Raw genomic sequence first — 6838 nt, 5'->3', positions numbered from 1 at the left:
TCATTTTACTTGTACTTAAGTACATTTTAAATGAAGTAAGATAATTTATTACATTTCTCCACCCAACCATTACTGAGTAAATTATTGTTTTTTCTGATTATTATGTTTTTATTTCTGTTTTATGGTCTCATTGAACTTAATCCAGATGTTGTTAGTCTTTCCATTTCTGATCAAAGCCACTTTCTGTGATTTAGGTTATGGTTTTTACCTATTATATTATATTATATTATATTATATTATATTATATTATATTATATTATATTATATTATATTATATTATATACCATGTACCATGTGTGAACCATGTGGTGCACACGGTACATTTAGCATGTTTTAGAGTTCATAAATGTAGCTATAGTTTCATTCATTGGTGTTATTTTATTTAAAAAAGAATCGTACGTTTTGACAAACCTTTTATTTTATTAAGATGCTTTTGTGGAAAACAAATTAAGTTCCAATTGAGCCAGATTTAATCTCTTCCTTTTTAAGTTTCTACATGAGATGTTTACTGTATGCAAGGAACCCGTACCAAGATTTATTACCAACAATAAATGTGTTATTTTGAACAAGTGAAATATATATATATATATATATATATATATATATATATATATATATATATATATATATATATATATATATATATATATATATGTATGTATGTACATATATAACTTTACTTGAGACACACAATTTATCCATAGATAAAAATGAAAAGTATGAAGGAAGTACAATACAATAAATAATAGGGATGTAACGATTCACTCAACTCCCGATTCGATTCACGATACTGGGTTCACGATACGATTCTCTCACGATTTATTTTACAAAATGGGACTGTAGACAAATGATGACTGAAAAATATTCCTTTATTTTTTTGGAGAAAAACACTAGAAAATACTGTATTATTTTATTTTATTTTTCATTGTCAAAAGAATCTCTTGATAAACTATTCAAAACAATGCAATTTAACTAAAAATAAATCTTGAATGAAATAAATAAAGGAATAATACAAATGAAGAAGAAGCCTATTAATTTAAATTCTAGTTCTATAGTAAACAATTCAAAACTGCGGAATAGTTCTTTTTCTTTTTAAAAGTGCAACTGAAAATGTATTTTGTGCCTTAACAATTGGACTTTAAAAAAAAAAAAAAAAACAGTCTGCACTGTATTCACATCAGATATTTGTTTGGACCAGCAGAGGGCGCTGTAACCCAGTGGTTGGTTGAGATGTAGCAATTCTGTGCAGTGAAGAAGAGATGCTATGCTAGCAGATAGAGCTAATAGAAAAACGTGACTTTTACAGATATTCACGTAATATTACAGATATTCTTTCGGTGCTAAAGGGGTAAGGAATCATTTATGAACATGTTTAAAAGTAGAAGGCGGCCAGAAAGAAAGTAGTATCGGATTTCGCCCGTGGCCTCAGCATTTGGACAAGAGAAGGATAAATATATAAAAAAGTACTGCGATTCAATTTTCAGAGAATCGATGTGAACGTGATACCTATGAATCGATTTTTAACTGCCTTACGATTAATCGTTACATCCCTAATAAATAACATAGCTTACAATAAAATTCATGTAAGACTAAAATGCCAGTGTTTCCAGAGGCCAGACATATATATCTATATCTATATATATATCTATATATATATATATATCTATATATATATAACTATAACAGCTTCAATGATAAAGAAACAATAGTTTAGAAAACAAAAAATGATGAATTACAACAGCAGATATAAACCAATGATATGATCCACAAACACTTAAAAAGGAGTAGTAATCAATACCGATTTAGCTCTTTTAAGCACATATGATAATACAATTAATTACCCATATATCATTAAACGAACCATCTGAATATTCACAAATAGTTAATAAATAATCATGAAAACAGAAAAAACCATCTGCTGATTAGTGATCAGATATATTCCTGTACCTTGTGAAAATCATTTATTTATTCCTGTTTTTAAACTGAATTATATTTGAACATTGTTTCAGCTTCACATTCATTTTGTTCCATAGTTTTATTCCACAAATTGACACAAACTTTTCAAAGTTGTTTAGAAGGTTTAAATGTAACTTTCCTCTTAGTATTTCTACTTAAGTAGTGGATATATCAGTACTTTTATCACTTCTGGTCGTGGTTTTTCTTTTCTGGGAAATGAAAGTCTTTGTGTTTTACGTTGTCCACGTGTGTTTTCCACCTCCTGAGTGTGACTCGTACAACAGTGAGGATGTTGTCGTGTGATTCTCTTTATCTGGGATTTAATGAGACTGTGTTTGCACAGCGGCTTCCTGTTCTCCTGATGATCACATATTCTGGATTTCCTCTGATTCTTCTTGTGTTTTTGATCTAAATGAAACAACGCGGAGCAAAGTCGAGTCAGAAAACGCGGTGACTTTTTTACACACGAGTTCGTTACCAAACGAACCCATGGCTGAGTGAACGCTACGAGCCTGTGAAGCTCTCTGTAATGGATCCATATATAATTCATCATTTCTGCTACAAACTTAGGGAATAAAAATTTGGGAGTGTTGGGTTTTGTCCACTTTTAAAACATGAAATATTGATGATATTTAATGGGTGTCTGAGCTGTGCTAATCGCGTTTGCTTTGAATATTGATTATGTTTTAATTAAAAAATGCTGTTTGATGAGAAGGTTAGAATCATATCAGCCTCTGGTCAGCGTCTCACACACTTTTTATTTCACGTCCTCACCGCGGAGGAAGTGGAAAACTGGGGTGTGTTAAAGGCTGATAAATGGTCTGATGGCCTCTGAGCAAGGCAGGGAGACGCTGTTTGCTTCCCTGTGAGCATTCAGACCAAAACACACACACACTGACAATTACAGACTCAGACACAGAAACTAAAAGAGACACAAACAGTCTGATCTGACTTCATCTTTTCCATGTTCTTCAACTTGAAAAGCTCTGCGTCGACACTGCTGCCGATTAGAAAATATTTGCATTTTCATGAAACATGTCCACATCCAATTTTGTATCCATTTTTGTGCTGAGCGGGGTACACACACAGGGATGTTCTAACGGCTCAAACATACTCACGCAGACACTCGCAAAACGGAATCCACCAGGCCAATTAAATGCAAAGCTCAGATTTCACCACAGCGCTGACTTCTCTGTGTAGTTGGTGTCACAGTAAACAATGCTCAGTATTGTGTCGACCATCATTAAATGTAACACACCTGTATTTCACCTCCTGGTGAAACAGCGGAGAGATGAACACCAGCTTAGAGGAGAGACTAACACACGAGCTACGACAGTAGAAACGCCTTTAAAACACGTCCCAGGAGAACAAGGACTACAGAGAACCACTAAGAATCATGGGACATGTAGGATTTTAATGAAAACTACTACGCGGCGGTCGGCCCCAGTATGTTAGCTCTGTTGACAGTCTGTGCATGGGGTCCGCCCAAGTATGTTTGAGCTTTTAGGGTGCATTCACACTGACGGACCCTCGAACACGCAAACAAAGTCTAGAGCGATTAGGAACGCCGTGAACACAACCGCTCTCATTGGATCAAACACAGGAAGTATTGGAGATCAAGTAGAGCGCATGCCATTGTGGGAGAACCGGTGAGGGCCCAAACCAGGGCTTTAAAACCATTAAAAACACGACAACTTGTTGCTGCTCTGTTGTTGACTGTTGTGCACACTCTTACAAGCTCACTTTGACCCATAGATGAGAACCTCTTCTTCTCTTTTCTGCTCGTCTGCCTAGAGAAGTCTCTACTCCAGGAACAGCGCCACCAAGTGACTAACTTATGTAACTGCACCAGAGGCTGTTTGGAGTGGATCAGGAAGTGTGAACACTGGATCTTTGAGTTGAACAGCTCTGAGGAGTTTATTCTAGTTACAGGAAGACACCTAAGTGTCTCTATGCCTGTGTATCTATATCTATGTCTGTCACAGTTATCTTCATGGCTGGGCCCTCCTGGCACCGTACAGAGGAGGCCGGGACATATATCACAGTCTAGCTCACCGTGACCTTAAGGTCATGAAAACAGTGCACAGTTGTGAGTGTTCAAACCAAAGCGACAGAGTGTCAGGGCCTACCAGAAATAAAAGAACCCGAGAGAAACATCAGCAGTTCTCCAAATATTCAGTCCAGGTCCAGGACTTTCCCAGTGATAAAATAGTCTTAATTAGGTTTTTTTTTGGTTTTTATTCATCTTAAAATAACTCTAAAATAATGTCTGAAGTCTTGTGCAAACTTTGCTGGTCAGACAAAACAGATCAACACCCCAATAATCCTGATGGTACCAGATGTGTTCCAGGAGGACTGAGGTTAGTTCTCTGAGTTGATGTGTGGGGCTGGGGGAGCAGGGGTGGAGGTGGTGATGGGTGACAGCAAAGACAAAAACACAAGAGAGGAATGAAAGGTATCAGGAAAAAGAGGAAGAAGGAAATAAGCGAGACGAATGAATCGCGGTAGATTACGGAGCGTGTGGAGATCTTTAGACTTTGTGTTCCTCCTCCTCCTCCTTCTGTTTGACATGAGAGTGCATGAGGTAATCCACGGTACTCAGGGGTGCACAGGCTCTGCTCCCAGCCGGGCTTTGAACCTTCTGCTCACCTCACGCTCGTCTCTGGTGTGTCGTGGTACAGTAGAGCGCGTGTCACACAAAGAAATTAAAGATGGCATTTTACAGAGAAACACTCGGCGCTGCTGGGAAAGTGGCTCCAAAAGCAGCCTGACAAATTGATTTAAGAGGATGAGATACAAACCTTTTTTCCCGCACCTTTTCAAACATATTTACCTCCGTGCCTCTTAGTGCTTGTGTCACTTTGGGAACACACACACACACACACACACACACACGCACACACACACACACACACACACACACACACACACACACACACACACGTTTTCCTTTAGTCTGTTTGCTGCCACATTTATGCACTCATTCATTTTTAATGGTTTTAATGGCTCTTCTCAGCTATTGTTATCAATCACTTGCTCCTTTTTGTTTGCATGTCAGATGATATGTCTGTGTGTGTGTGTGTGTGTGTGTGTGTGTGTCTGTGTGTGTGTGTGTGTTTTCAAAGAAGAGGAGTTGTCACAGTTCCTTTGTTGCTCACTGCTGTCCTACATCAGAGATCAGATGCTAATCCCCAGGCACTAAAGGGTCTTCAGAGAATCTGCTAATTGGCTATAATCTCTTTTATAAAAATTAAAAGCCAGTGAACCTCCATCTTCGCTGTTTACGGGCGATTAGTGCAAAGGACCATCCAGACAGGATTAGACTGATGCGTATATATACAGTATGACCTGATCTGATCCGACCCGTCTGGGCCTCGGCGTGAACAGATACCCTGCTGCGTGCGAGGGTCTTCTGAGGACAGGAAACATCTGGGGATTGGGTCTAAATCTTCAAGCGTCCGCGGGGAGGACGGTGCGTTCAGGGACCGAACACGGTTTTTCTTTCTCAGGAGCTGATGAAATAATAATGCACACAGTTGTTGAGGCTGAAATTTGCACATGAAAATCTTTTGTGCCTTCGTGCTCCCTGCGTCTACCGAGCCACTGACGACAGTACCGGCTTCTCACAGTTTATATGTAAATGAGTCTTCCTCCTCCTCCTCCTCCTCCTCAGGAGAGTCGCACGCCTAGCGAGCGAGCTAGCTAGACGCAGGAATCAGAAGTGAAGGAATCAGTGTGAAACATTCCTGTTGTGTTGTTTGTCTTTGTCTTGTTTATTTTTGAAAGAGGTTGATATATTTTAATTTTTCTTTCTGTTTCCTTTCTTCATAAAAAATACCAGATTGTCTGAAAATGTAAAAGACTAAACACAGCATAACGGAACAGAACAATCTCTCGTTATCATCTGAAGTGTAAATGTGAGGTTTTAAAGAAAGTTTTCTACTTTGTGAAACATTTGTAGACGATCCTGTTCTCACACCAACTTTAACCTCATCAAGGTTCTTTTCTTGGCGGGGTCTCTCCGTGCTGTGTCCGCCTTGCGGGGTGAGGGGGTACCTCTCCTCTTCTGGTGTGGCTGGGTGCTGGCCTTCTCTCCTGGTGGTCTTGGGGGTGGTCTCTATAGTGTGTTGGCTTGGGGCGGCCCGTAGCGCCGGTGTGGGGGGGTGGGCATGTTGGAGAGGTGCTGGCTTCAGGGTTGGGGCGGGGTTGCGTGGCCCTTTGGGATGTTGCTGTTTGCTGAGGGGTGGCGCTTGCTGTTCTGACAGTTGGGGGCACTGTCAATCACCTGGTAGGACTGTCTGGCTGTCAGCAGGCTGATGGGTGGGTCCGGGCGCCCTTGGCTGGGGGCTGCTGCACTTGGTGCTGGTGGGGTTCCCTCGGGCCCTGGCTGGGCTAGTTCTTTATGGCCTGGGGTCCAGTCCTTGCTGACTCTGGAGCTAGGCTGCATCTTCGGGCACGGGGCGGCGCCTGGGTTCTCAGAAGTGGTTCTTACACATACACTGGTCTATGATGCACTGACATGTCTTAGACTGTGGGATAAAATTGGTAGTGGGCTTATCTTTAGACACGTTGATCCTAAATACCTGTTTTAGGTTTTACCACTGACTCTTTCCCTCTGTCCACAGACACCACCATTATACTGATTACGCAACACAATATGTACAACTACAGTCAACTCTATTATCCACACTTTCATTGTCCTACCCTGACTTCCTCTTCCCTGTTCCTTTCCCCCTCACCCAGGTGTAACACTGCTCTCCCTTTTTATATCCTCCCTATAATAAAGTATTTTTCACCCTTCCTTATGGAGGGCTGGTGATGGTCACAATTATGCATTGAATGAATGAATGAATTTATTAAAATAAATTCATTCATTTAATTG

This window comes from Gouania willdenowi, chromosome 12 (genome assembly GCF_900634775.1).
Source record: "Gouania willdenowi chromosome 12, fGouWil2.1, whole genome shotgun sequence".
Lineage (NCBI taxonomy): Eukaryota > Metazoa > Chordata > Actinopteri > Blenniiformes > Gobiesocidae > Gouania > Gouania willdenowi.
The sequence above is the reverse complement of the archived record's forward strand: the minus strand, read 5'-3'. Positions refer to the sequence as shown.